Source organism: Lissotriton vulgaris, chromosome 2_2 (genome assembly GCF_964263255.1).
Source record: "Lissotriton vulgaris chromosome 2_2, aLisVul1.2, whole genome shotgun sequence".
Lineage (NCBI taxonomy): Eukaryota > Metazoa > Chordata > Amphibia > Caudata > Salamandridae > Lissotriton > Lissotriton vulgaris.
This window is the reverse complement of record NC_141688.1, coordinates 315,946,609-315,960,490: the sequence shown is the minus strand read 5'-3', so window position 1 is coordinate 315,960,490 and position 13,882 is coordinate 315,946,609. Positions and strand designations below refer to the sequence as shown.

The 13,882-nt window shown below is 53.3% G+C and overlaps 1 protein-coding gene across 1 annotated transcript in view; it reads left to right on the top strand.

Moving 5' to 3' along the window:
* AMBRA1 (autophagy and beclin 1 regulator 1) overlaps window positions 1-13,882 on the top strand; it is a 962,358-nt gene that overhangs the window by 375,269 nt on the left and 573,207 nt on the right. The gene's annotated exons all lie outside the window — the stretch shown is intronic.

Sequence of the window (13,882 nt, the reverse complement as noted above, 5' to 3'; positions counted from 1 at the left end):
GATGAGGGCGGTCTCAGTACTGTGTTTTGCTCGGAAGCCAGATTGTGAGGAGTCGAGGGATTTGTTGGCTTCGAGGAAGGCGGCGAGCTGGTTGTTGACGGCTTTCTCGATGACTTTGGCCGGGAATGGAAGAAGCGAGATGGGGCGGTAATTTTTGAGTTCGGTGGGGTCCGCTGTGGGTTTTTTTAGAAGGGCGGTGAGTTCAGCGTGTTTCCAGCTTTCCGGGAAGGTGGCGGAGTAGAAGGAGCAGTTGATGACGTCTCGGAGGTGCGGTGCTATGACGGAGTCTGCTTTGTTGAAGATGTGGTGAGGACATGGGTCTGTGGGGGATCCAGAGTGGATGGAATTCATCAGGCGGATTGTGTCCTCAGTGGAGATTGGGTTCCAGTCGATAAGGGTGTTTACGGGGGGAGGATGTTCAGCAAATGGTAGGGTGGGTTGGTTTCCGGGTTCGTTGTCGAAGCTGTTGTGGATGTCCGCAATTTTGTTGTGGAAGAATGAGGCTAGGGAGTCGCAGAGGGCTTGAGAGGGGGTGATGTCGTTGGAGTTGGCCGAGGGGTTGGAAAATTCCTTGACGATGTTGAAAAGTTCCTTGCTGTTGTGGGCGTTGTTGTCAAGTCGATCCTTGAATGCTGTTTTCTTGGCCTTTCGGATTAGTTGGTGGTGAGTGCGGGTGGCGTTTTTGAAGGCGTCCTTGGTGCTAGTGGTTGGGTCTTTTTTCCATGCCTTTTCAAGGGAGCGGCAGAGTTTCTTGGACTTCTTAAGATCATCGTTGAACCAGGGGGCCTTTTTGCTGCCAGGTTTGCTTAGACGTTTCTTCAGTGGTGCTAAGGTGTCGGCGGTGTTGGATAGCCATAGGGTGAGGTTGGCGGCGGCTTCGTTAGCGTTAGAAGAGTGGGCTGGGGTGTTTAGAAGGAGCGATGCGGAGATCTGGTCCGTGGTGATTTTGTTCCAGTTTCTTTGCAGAGTTGGTTGGAGGTGGTTGGTGGGTTTGGGTTTGTTGTAGGTGAAGTGAACGCAGCTGTGGTCAGTCCAGAGGAGATCCGTAGTGTGGCTGAAGGAGACATGATTGCTGGAGGTGAAGATGGGGTTGAGTGTGTGACCTGCGATGTGGGTGGGGGAAGTGACCAGTTGTTTAAGTCCGAGGTTGGCGAGATTGTCCAAGAGGGTGGCGGTGTTGCGGTCGTTGATCTTTTCAAGGTGAAAGTTGAGGTCTCCCAGAAGGATGTAGTCTTTGGAGGGGAGCGCGTGAGGAGTGATGAAGTCAGTGATGTCTTCACTGAATTTTGCGCGGGGTCCTGGTGGTCTGTAGAGGAGGGTGCCTCTGAGTGTGGTCTTGGGGTCGATGTGGATCTGGAAGTGAAGGTGTTCGGAGTTAATGAGGTTGGCGTCGGAACTGGTTGAGATGCGGATAGATTTCTTATGGACGATAGCGATTCCACCTCCTGTGTGGTCGGTGCGGTCCTTGCGTGTGATCTTATAGTCTTCGGGGATGGCAATAGTGATGTCTGGGGCGGAGGAAGCGTTCATCCATGTTTCTGTTAGGAAGGCGACGTCTGGAGAGATGGTGTCTAGTAGGTTCCAGAGGTCAATGGCGTGCCTGTGGACCGAGCGGGTGTTGAGAAGGATGCACTGTAGGTGGTTGGGGTTAGGAGTCTGTGGTGTGGTCGTAGCGGAGATGTTGTTGGTGCCGATGAATTTGCAGGAGTAGCAGGAGAAAGGTCCATGGGTGTGTCCAGGAGCAGCTTGGACGCAGTTGGGGGCGCGACCGGGGTTAAGGGCTAGTAGGGTGGAGGCGTCGTAGGTAATGCGGGGGGGCTGAGAGGGACGGGGGGCAGGGGGTCTGGCGCTGGGCGCGGTCCAGGCGCGGACGGGCGTAGACGGGCTTACCTTTGGCGCACCTTCGGCGCGGGTTGGGCGCGGTCGCTGCGCGTAAACGCTGCGCGCAAATGTTACTGACATATGTGGATAGCGGAAGGGGAGGGGCGAGGGAGGGTCTGCAGGGAGGCGGGGTGGAGTCAACAACAAACAAAATGGCAGCAGTAAACAGGCAATAGCAAAACAACACAGGGGCACAATGGAGGCGAGCGCGATGCAAAAACCCAGCACAATTGCAGGCAATAATGTATTATCAGGCAGCACACACTCGGCGCTTCTCTAAAATAATGCTACTTGTTAAAATGAATGCTTGGCGGTCTAGCGCTGATAAAGCTGGTTGTCTCAGAAATGCACGGCGGTCTAGCGCTAATTACAGAGTAGGCGCTTCAATTCAATAATGCAGGCTCGGGCAGGGAGTGAGACTGGGTCTCTGCTTGTACAATACCACTTCCAGGAGGCAGGGAGCAGTGAGTGGAGCGGCCGTTTCTGCTGAGAGCAGGACGGTCACAGCGCGATCGAGGCTGGGGCAGCGAGGTCAGTATCAGTGGGAGGGAGGGTCTGCAGGGAGGCGGGGTGGAGTCAACAACAAACAAAATGGCAGCAGTAAACAGGCAGACGGGTGTGCTGGAGACACCACTCATGCTTCTGAGTAGACCACGAATGTACTAGAGCACACCACGCATGCTTATATCTATATCACAGGTCTGCTGGAGCACACCACTTATGCTCCTGAGTAGACCAAGAGTGTGCTAGAGCACACCACATATGTCAATGAGTAGACCACAAGTGTGCTAGAGCACACCACTCATGCTTCTGTGTAGACCACAAGTGTGCTAGAGCACACCACTCATGCTTCTGTGTAGATCACAAGTGTGCTAGACCACACCACTCATGCTTATGAGTAGACCACAGGTGTGCAGGAGCACACCATTCATGCTTCTGTATAGACCATGAGTGTGCTAGAGCACATCACTTATGCTTCTGAGTAGTCTACGAGTGTGCTAGAGCACACCACTCATGCTTAAGAGTAGACGACAAGTGTGCTAGAGCACACCTCTTATGCTTCTGAGTAGACCACGAGTGTGCTAGAGCACACCACTCATGCTTCTGAGTAGACTACGAGTGTGCTAGAGCACACCACTTATGCCAATGAGTAGACCACAAGTGTGCTAGAGCACACCACTCATGTTTCTGAGTAGACCACAAGTGTGCTAGAGCACACCACTCATGCTTCTGTGTAGACCACAAGCGTGCTAGAGCACACCACTCATGCTTATGAGTAGATCACAGGTGTGCTGGAGCCCACCACTCATACTTCTGAGTAGACCACGAGTGTGCTAGAGCACACCACTTATGCCAATGAGTAGACCACAATTGTGCGCCTTCAGCCTGGTCGCCCCCACGCTCCTCACTTCCCCTGCTCTGAGCCTCACCTGCTGCCAGTGGCTGCTCGCCGACGCCGTTCCCGGCGCCCCAGCCGCCGCAGAGCCGCCCGCCAAGCTCCGCACGGATTTCCCGCCGCTGCCTGCCTGCGGCCCCGCCCCCCGCGAGCCGATTGGCTCCCACGCTCCCGCCTCCCAGCGAACCCTCCCTCCCGGCTCCCTTCTTATGACGCCCCCAGAGCGACCGCGCAGTGGACGCGCGGAGCGGGAGCGCCGATTGAGCGCCGAAGGTGCGCCAAAGGTAAGCCTGTCTGCGCCCATCCGCGCCTGGACCGCGACCTGCACCAGGACCAATGGCTCCCGCAGACACCAGCCTACCCGCCGGACCTACGTCGCAACCGAACTCTACGCACTCAACGCCGGTAGAATCCCAGGCTGCTACCGGGCCATCCCGAGACGCACCAACGGGCCCTTCTGCTGCCACTCCTGCAAGTTCACCTGCATCCGGACCTGCACCACACCAGCACCGACCAAGCCGAACTCCAGCAGCAACCACCTCAAGTGCATCCTGCTCAACACCCGCTCCGTCCACAGACACGCCATCGAGCTCTGGAACCTGCTCGACACCACAGCCCCAGACGTCGCCTTCCTCACGGAAACCTGGATGAACGCCTCCTCAGCGCCCGACATCGCCATCGCCATCCCAGACGGCTACAAGATCATCCGGAGGGACCGCATCAACCAGACTGGAGGAGGCATCGCCATCATCCACAGGAACACCATCCGCATCACGACCAATACCGACGACACCCTCACACCCGCCGAGCACCTGCACTTCCAGATCCACATAACCCGAAGACCACCCTCAGAGGCACCCTCATCTACAGATCCCCGGGACCACGCACACAATTCAGCGAGGACATCGCCGACTTAGTCAGCCCGCACGCCCTCCCCTCCGCTGACTACATCCTCCTTGGGGACCTCAACTTCCACCTGGAGAACAACAACGACCGCAACACCACCACCCTGCTGGACAACCTCGCCAACCTCGGTCTCAAGCAGCTGGTGACCACCCCCACCCACTACGCCGGACGCACACTCGACCCGGTCTTCTCATCCAGCAAGGACATCGCCTTCAGCCACGCCACCGGACTCCACTGGACGGACCACAGCTGCGTCCACTTCAGCTTCAGAAGGACCACGATCCACCATCACCTGCAACAGGCTGCACACAGAAGCTGGAACAAGATCACTGCCGACCAGCTCGCTACTTCCCTGAGCAAGAACCCTCCCACCAGCACAACGAACCCCAGCCAAGCGGCCACCAACCTCACGAAGTGGATCAGCGACTGCGCAGACGACCTCGCCCCTTTGAAGACCCCGCCGAGCAGACCCAGCAGCAAGAAAGCCCCATGGTTTAACGACGAACTCAAGAGCTCCAAGAAGAACTGCAGAGCACTCGAGAAAACCTGGCGCAGAGACCCAACACCGGACAACATGACTGCCCTCAAGCTCGCCACCCGAAAACACCACCAACTGATCCACGCCACCAAGAAAACTGCATTCAAGGAACGACTGGACAACAACGCACACAATAGCAAGGAGCTCTTCAACATCGTTAAAGAGCTCTCCAACCCCAACGCCGGAAACAACGACATCACCCCTTCGCAAGACCTCTGCACAACTCCCTCGCCTCCTACTACCACAACAAGATCCCGGACATACACAACAGCTTCTGCACTCAACCGACGCACGCCACGATCGAACCATCGCCCCCCACCACCACCCTCCACGCCTGGACCCCGGTCAGCACCGAAGAGACCGTCCGCACGATGAACTCCATCCACTCCGGATCTCCGACCGACCCCTGCCCTCACCACCTCTTCAACAAAGCAGATGCTGTCATCGCACCCCACCTACGGGACATCAACACCACCTCCTTCGACACCGCCACCTTCCCGGAGAGCTGGAAGCACGCCGAACTCAGCGCTTTACTAAAGAAGCCATCAGCCGACCCCACCGTCCTCAAGAATTACCGCCCCATCTCGCTGCTCCTGTTTCCTGCAAAAGTCATCGAGAAGACCGTCAACAAGCAGCTGGCCGCCTTCCTCAAGACTAACGGATCCCTCGACCCCTCGCAGTCTGGCTTCCGGGCCAACCACAGCACCGAGACCGCCCTGATCGCAGTGACCGATGACATCCGAGCCCTGCTCGACAACGGAGAAACAGCGGCCCTCATCCTCCTAGACCTCTCCGCGGCCTTCGGCACTGTCTGCCACCGCACCCTAGTGCAGCGCCTCAGCATCGTCGGAATCCAGGAGTAGGCATTGGAATGGATCATATCCTTCCTCGCCGGAAGGACACAGAATCCGCCTCCCCCTGTTCAGATCAGAAGCCACCGAAGTCATCTGCGGCGTCCCTCAAGGCTCCTCGCTCAGCCCAACCCTCTTCAACGTCTACATGAGCCCCCTCGCAGCCATCGCACGCCAGCACAACCTCAACATCATCTCCTACGCCGACGACACCCAACTGATCCTCTCCCTCACCAACGACCCCGCCAAAGCCAACCTTCACGAAGGGATGAAAGAGGTAGCCAAATGGATGAACAGCCGCCTGAAACTGAACTCTGACAAGACGGAAGTCCTTATCCTGGGGTCTTCACCCTCTGCCTGGGACGACTCCTGGTGGCCCTCCGCCCTAGGCAACGCACTCAAACCAACAGACCACGCACGCAACCTGGGCTTCATCCTGGACTCCTCCCTCTCCATGACCGGACAAGTCAACGCCGTCTCCTCGTCGTGCTTCAACATCCTGCGCATGCTACGTAAGATCTTCCGGTGGATCCCCACCAAGACAAGGAAGACGGTCACCCAGGCCCTCGTCACCAGCCGTCTGGACTACGGCAACGCCCTCTACGCCGGAACCACCCCCAAACTCCAGAAGAAACTCCAGCGGATCCAGAACGCCTCAGCACGACTCATCATGGACATCCCCTGTCGCAACCACATCTCCAGACACCTGAAAGACCTGCACTGGCTCCCGGTCAACAAGAGAATCACCTTCCGCCTCCTCACCCACGCACACAAAGCCCTATACAACGAAGGCCCAGGATACCTCAACAACTGCCTCAACTTCTACGCTCCCAAACGCCAGCTTCGATCGACCGGCCACGCCCTCGCTGCCGTCCCCCGCATCCGAAGAGCCACCACAGGGGGAAGGTCCTTCTCCTACCTCGCCGCCAAGACCTGGAACTCCCCCCCCCGACCCACCTCCGCCTGACCCAGGACCACCTCGCCTTCAGGAAGCAGCTCAAGACCTGGCTGTTCGAGCAGTAGCGGATAGCCCCCCCCCCCCCCCCCCCCCCCTCCAGCGCCTTGAGACCCCCCGGGTGAGTGGTGCGCTATATAAATGCTTTGATTGATTGATTGATTGATTGATTGATTGATTGATTGCTAGAGCACATCACTCATGCTTAAGAGTAGACGACGAGTGTGCTGGAGACACCACTCATTCTTCTGAGTGGAGTGCGAGTGTGCTAGAGCATACCACTCATGCTTCTGAGTGGAGTGCGAGTGTGCTAGAGCATACCACTCATGCTTTCACATGTGTGCTGGAGCACACCACTCATGCTTCTTTGTAGACCACGAGTGTGCTAGAGCACACTGTAGGAAGGTAGATACCTGACTATGGTTACCCCCAACTTTTTTGCCTGGTGTTTTGCTGGTTTTCCGACTTAGTTGGCCTGGGGCCCTGCCAATCAGGACCCCAGGCCTACTGCTCTCTCTCTAAAATGGATTCCATGTACCTTAGGTATATTTCCAATTGGTACTGGGCCACCTTATCAGACCCTGTAACTCAGGGCATAGGTGTACCCAGGGCCTACCAGGGGCTGAAGCAAGTATTATGCCACCACTGGTTGGCCATCTATATCTGACACAACTGGCTGCATGACAGCTGGGGCAAGGTGGTGTAATCACCCTTTGCTTTAGATATAGTATACCTATATCTAACCCTAAAAATGGACACACAGATTCCTATCAGTCACTCCTATGGCAGGCCTTGACAATCCTGAAGGCAGAGTGCTTGGAATCATGTGAAATGGTGCTCTGGCATGAGCTGAGCCCGTTTGCAGCTTGCGGAACCAAGTCCTAATAGCTGTTCCATGATAACGCATACCATATACTCTTAAGTCCATTATAATCCTCGCGGTTAAATGCTATCTTTGGTATTGCTTTATCAAAACATGTCGAGTAAGGTGTCATACGAATTGGAATACTAACCCCTCGCCAATTCTGGCGACGGGGTTAGCATTCCACCCTTCTAGAGGGACACGACATGTATGTAACTTTGAACCCCGGTTAAAGTTAACTGAAGCCTCAGCTCCACAAAATGGATGCTGCCACCACAGACACGAGTCTGACCTCCTGCTGCTGGGAGTCCTTCCAGCGAGGAGAGCTTGGACAAAGGGTTTCCTGTCAGGGGCGGTGCTAGCACCATCCCAGACAGGGTTTTGTGTATCCTGGGTAGGCAGGGCTTTACAGGAAGGTGACTGCAAGTGGCACCCCGGTGCTCACTACGCATCTGCCGGCTAGAACCAGTTCCAGGGGCACACCAGCCCCTGGCCTGGGGAAAGTCCCGCATGGGAGAGGGGTGTAACCACCCCCCTTCCTGGTCCCACCCCTAGGGCAGGACCTAGTCGCGTACCCACCCCTTTCTTTAGGATAAAGGCAGGAGCGGGGACCCTTCCAAATTAGATAATCTTTGAACCAAGAAACTACTTTCTACGAAAGGAACTCTCTACTTCTCAAGATTTCTCCCTTGTGGCTAAGGAGTAGTCACCCTGCCTCCGCAGGCACCATCTAAGAACTCTGCGGTTTGCTGCACGTCCTTCCTCAGGAATCCGACCGACCAGCACGACGAGACCCGGCTTCCCTGGCACCTCTGACCTCTACCTACCTCTACAGCTAAGCTGAGAACCGTAGGTGCGACGAGACCTCGAGGGACCGGCCATCATCAGAACTGCACGACTTCTAACCAGCACGACCGCCGAGGGATCCTCTGGTGAGTGCTTTGGGGTCCGAGAAGCCCCGATCCTGAGCAGCTCCAGCACCGAAGTCCAGCCTCCCAGCATCGCCACGATCTGCGTGGGGCCCTTCTGCTTTTTGCTGCTCACCGCGTTGTTTGGCTACTAGCCCGCTGGCTTGTGGCCTTCTGAACGACGCCCGACGACATCACTGCTGCTGGTCTGGTTGCTCCAGACTGGCCCTTGCTCCCTTCCAAAAGAGGAGCACCCCGGACCCTCCTGGTCCACTCCAGACGCCATTTTAGGTCCACCGCGTGTGCTTGAATTTGCCAAGACTTGTTGCCCCAATCCTGGGTCCAGCGACGTCGACAGCTTCATCCATCGTGGGACAGCTCGCACCTCCATCCTGGTCGCCGACAACGCCTCCTGGTCCGTGAGATCTGCAGAGCAGAGCGTCGCCCACACACCTAGTCGAGGTGACTACCATCCGGTGCCCTCCTGGTGCCACCTGACTACTGGCTAGTAGTCACGAACTTGGTCCCCTCTGCTTTCAGGTGTCATCCATCTTCGATCCAGGCTTGAATCACTCGAACTCTCTTCACTGGTCGCCTGCCAGCAACTTCTTTCTTCAGGCTCCTGGTTCGTCTACGAGGATTCCCGACGTCTTTTGAGACCTATGCAGCTGCAGCCCCTGGGCTAGGTAACTTCGGCATTTCGGTGCCCCAGCATAGCCTCACTATCCAAGGGTCAGGATCCACTGTCGTTTTCGATCTACCTAGTCGGGTTCGCCCGAGAACACTAACTTTGTCTTTACTAGCTCCCATAGACTTTGTCCCGCATCCCGCGTGAGAGTGCACACTCTGCACCCGAGTCCCCTAGGCCTCCTACTAGTAATCTGAAGGTTCAGTAACGTAGTCCTAGCGATTCCAAAGCCTATTAGTACAGTACTTACCTGCTAGTAATTTCGCATTCCACTTTCAGAGTATATGGTTTTCCGTGCCCCTCGGGCATTTGTGTAAATTTTGCAACTTGAAGTATTTTTATAAGAGTTTTGTTGTGTGCTTAGTACCCTGTCCTCATAAAGAGTACAGGGCTGTTGTGATCTAAATAAATACACTGTTTATTTTCATAACACTTGTGTGGTGTCCTTTCACTGGGTGTTCAAGGGGTATATGTAATGGTATAACAGCTGGCTTAACACGCCCTCTAGAGTTTAGCCCGAAGACTGCTCGTATCCACGCTACTAGGATAGCTGGTCTATAAGGTTGACTTACAACCAATCACCATAAGGGTTGTTTGGACTGATACAAAGTGCTCACTAGAATAGTGAACATTATATATCAGGCCAACTTCTCACACACACCACTTATGCTTCTGAGTAGACCACGAATGTGCTAGAGCACACCACTCATGCTTATATCTATATCACAGGTGTGCTGGAGCACACCACTCATGCTTCTGAGTAGACCACAAGTGTGCTAGAGCACACCACTCATGTTTCTGAGTAGACCACAAGTGTGCTAGAGCACACCACTCATGTTTCTGAGTAGACCACAAGTGTGCTAGAGCACACCATTCATGCTTCTTTGTAGACCACGAGTGTGCTAAAGCACATCACTTATGCTTCTGTGTAGACTACAAGTGTGCTAGAGCATACCACTCATGCTTCTGAGTGGAGTGCGAGTGTGCTAGAGCATACCACTCATGCTTCTGAGTGGAGTGCGAGTGTGCTAGAGCATACCATTCATGCTTCTGTGTAGACTACAAGTGTGCTAGAGCACACCACTTATGCTTCTGAGTGGAGTGCAAGTGCGCTAGAGCATACCACTCATGCTTCTGAGTGGAGTGCGAGTGTGCTAGAGCATACCACTCATGCTTCTGTGTAGACTACAAGTGTGCTAGAGCACACCACTTATGCTTCTGAGTGGAGTGCAAGTGCGCCAGAGCATACCACTCATGCTTCTGAGTGGAGTGCGAGTGTGCTAGAGCATACCACTCATGCTTCTGATTAAGCCATAAGTGTGCTAGAGCACACCACTTATGCTTGAGTAGACCACGAGTGTGCTAGAGCATACCACTCATGCTTCTGAGTGGAGTGCGAGTGTGCTAGAGCACACCACTCATACTTCTGAGTAGACCACGAGTGTGCTAGAGCACACCACTCATGTTTCTGAGTAGACCACAAGTGTGCTAGAGCACACCACTCATGTGTCTGTGTAGACCACAAGTGTGCTAGAGCACACCACTCATGCTTATGAGTAGACCACAGGTGTGCTGGAGCACACCACTCATGCTTCTGTATAGACCACCAGTGTGCTAGAGCACATCACTTATGCTTCTGCGTAGACTACGAGTGTGCTAGAGCACACCACTCATGCTTAAGAGTAGACGACGAGTGTGCTAGAGCATACCACTCATGCTTAAGAGTAGACGACGAGTGTGCTAGAGCATATCACTCATGCTTCTGAGTGGAGTGCGAGTGTTCTAGAGCATACCACTCATGCTTCTGAGTGGAGTGCGAGTGTGCTAGAGCATACCACTCATGCTTCTGAGTGGAGTGCGAGTGTGCTAGAGCATACCACTCATGCTTCTGAGTGGAGTGCGAGTGTGCTAGAGCATACCACTCATGCTTCTGAGTGGAGTGCGAGTGTGCTAGAGCATACCACTTATGCTTCTGAGTGGAGTGCGAGTGTGCTAGAGCATACCACTCATGCTTTCACATGTGTGCTGGAGCACACCACTCATGCATCTGAGTAGACCACGAATGTGCTGGAGCACACCACGCATGCTTATATCTATATCACAGGTGTGCTGGAGCACACCACTCATGCTTCTGAGTAGACCAAGAGTGTGCTAGAGCACACCACTTATGCCAATGAGTAGACCACAAGTGTGTTAGAGCACACCACTCATGTTTCTGAGTAGACCACAGGTGTTCCTGACCACACCACTCATGCTTCTGTGTAGACCACGAGTGAGCTAGAGCACATCACTTATGCTTCTGAGTAGACTACAAGTGTGCTAGAGCACACCACTCATGCTTCTGTGTAGACCACGAGTGTGATAGAGCACATCACTTATGCTTCTGAGTAGACTACGAGTGTGCTAGAGCATACCACTCATGCTTCTGAGTGGAGTGCGAGTGTCCTAGAGCATACCACTCATGCTTCTGAGTGTAGTGCGAGTGTCCTAGAGCATACCACTCATGCTTCTGAGTGGAGTGCGAGTGTGCTAGAGCACACCACTCATGCTTCTGAGTGGAGTGTGAGTGTGCTAGATCATACCACTCATGCTTCTGAGTGGACTACGAGTGTGCTAGAGCACACCACGTATGCTTCTGAGTAGACTACGAGTGTGCTAAAGCACACCACTTATGCTTCTGAGTGGAGTGCAAGTGCGCTAGAGCACACCACTCATGCTTGTGAGTGGAGTGCGAGTGTGCTACAGCATACTACTTATGCTCCTGGGTGCAGTGCGAGTGTGGTACACCATCTGCTAGTGGAGTGAGGGGCACATTGGAGTGTGAAGCCCCCCCTCTCACTGGTAATCCCAAGACAGCCTTTAACTCCAGTTACTGGCCGCCTGAGGATCACCAGCCACGTAGAAGAGGGTTTATGTAGAAGGTGGAGTAGGCCTGGTGTACACCTCACTCAGGAGGCGCTCCCCATCTTAGTCTTCGTGCATTGATGAATGAACGATCCCACTCTGGACTGTGGTGCAGCCAGGGTGCAGAACTCTGCTCATGTCTTTCCTTCAGACCAACAGCTGGAAGTGTCATTCATAAAGGATTCCTCTTCTTTTCTGCTTAGAATCCTTTCCAAATCTCCACTGTGCTGTTCCAATTGTTCTAGAGCCCTAATCGCTCGTTAATTTCCTTATGTTACTTTTCACTTTAATATGGGCTACCGAAGTGCACAATCCTGCTCGATTTCATATTGTAAACGATATTACAAAGAATGTTTTTTTGGCCTGGAAAAGATGGCGCGCTTACGTATTTACGCCTTTTGCGTATTTTTATGTATTTATGCTGTTCTTATGCCGTCTCCTGCCTTTCATTCCTCGTTTTCCATTTCTCTCCTGTCTTACCTTCTGTTTCTTCACCCCTTTCGTGTATTTCCCGTCCTGTTTATGCCACTCCTTTACCTCGCCTGTTTGTCTTTCCTTCCTGTCTCTGCTCTTGGTTTTTCAGATTGTCCAGTCTGTCTGTCTCTTAACACCTCTCCTGTCTGTCCTTTTTTGTCTTTTCCGTTTCTTAGCCTTGTTGGGCTCACTTTATTTTTATACCTCTTCTGTATCTGCCTTCACTTGTGATTCACCATCCCCTTCTCTCCCCTCTTTCCATTTGTCTCCTGCTTTGACTCCGGCGCAAAGACTATTGTGTGCTTATGTTGGGTTTAGAACCTTTGCTTCCTGTTGGTTTGCTTTGTCACTCTTGTTTGTTTGTTTGCTTGCTTATTAGTTCGCTAGTGTGGGCTTTCCTTCTTTCTCTTGTGTTTGTTGCTCCCCTGCAGTATGCCCTCATTACTTGTGCACTTCCAGTGCTGTCTTTCAGGCTCTGTTTTTGTTAAGCACTCCATGAGAGTGCATGTGTTTTCCAGCTGTCTCCCTAATGTACTTCTCTCTCCCTTGCTCACGCTCTTTGTTGCCCTCGGTCACGTGCTTCTCTTTCCCCAATAGTATATGTTAATTTGCCCCACCCTCCATGTTTCTTTCCCCCCTGGTGCCCTCTTTGTTGCTTTGCCCCACACTCGCCCTCTGTGTTTCTACCCCACCTATGCATTCCATGGTGCTCCCCCCACTCGCTCTCCATGTTACTGCTATTTCCCCCATGCACATAAGTAAAGGTTTTTGTGAAACTTTTTTTTTTTTACCCCATCCAACTTTGGTAGGTGAATGAAATGAAAAACATCGGAACCGTGTCATCGGCGTCTTTTCTACTCTTTAATTTGCTCTGCACACAGGGTTGCTGTGCAGCACCACTAATGCATTGTCAAAGCCGATAGGTTCCATACACCAAGAATATGGAACTCGCTCCCGCCCGCCATTAGAAGAATTCCTTCTCTGGCACGCTTTAAAACGGAGCCCAAATCTTTCCTAATGGGCACATTCCTCTCCTAATGCTTGCATTACAATCACCTCAGCGACTTTCTGCTACCCTCTGCTATGGCTTCTCCACGGTGTCCGGACAATATCTTCCCAGTTCCCAGCACCTCTCGGCGTCCCTCCCGGGATTTGAGACCGTCGGTTTCTTGTAAATGTGTCTATCTGTTTTTATCCCAGATGTTTCCACCTGTTTTTATCCCAGATGTTTCCACCTGTTTTGAACCCAAATGTATCCACCCCTCCCAAGTCCGTTGTATTCTACTTGTCAATCCTGTAAAGCGCTCTGATACCCTCACGGGTCAAGTTCACGCTCTATAAAACACAAAATAAATACGTGAGACTGCCAATACCTCTTCTGCAGCTGTCCTGTTCTCTTCCTCTCCTGTCTCCCTCTCCTCCTTACTTTTCTTTCTCCTTTCCTGATTCTCCGCCTCCTGCTTCTACATGTGTTTTTCTGTGTAACTGATTCTGTATATCTTGTCTGTTTTTTTCTTTC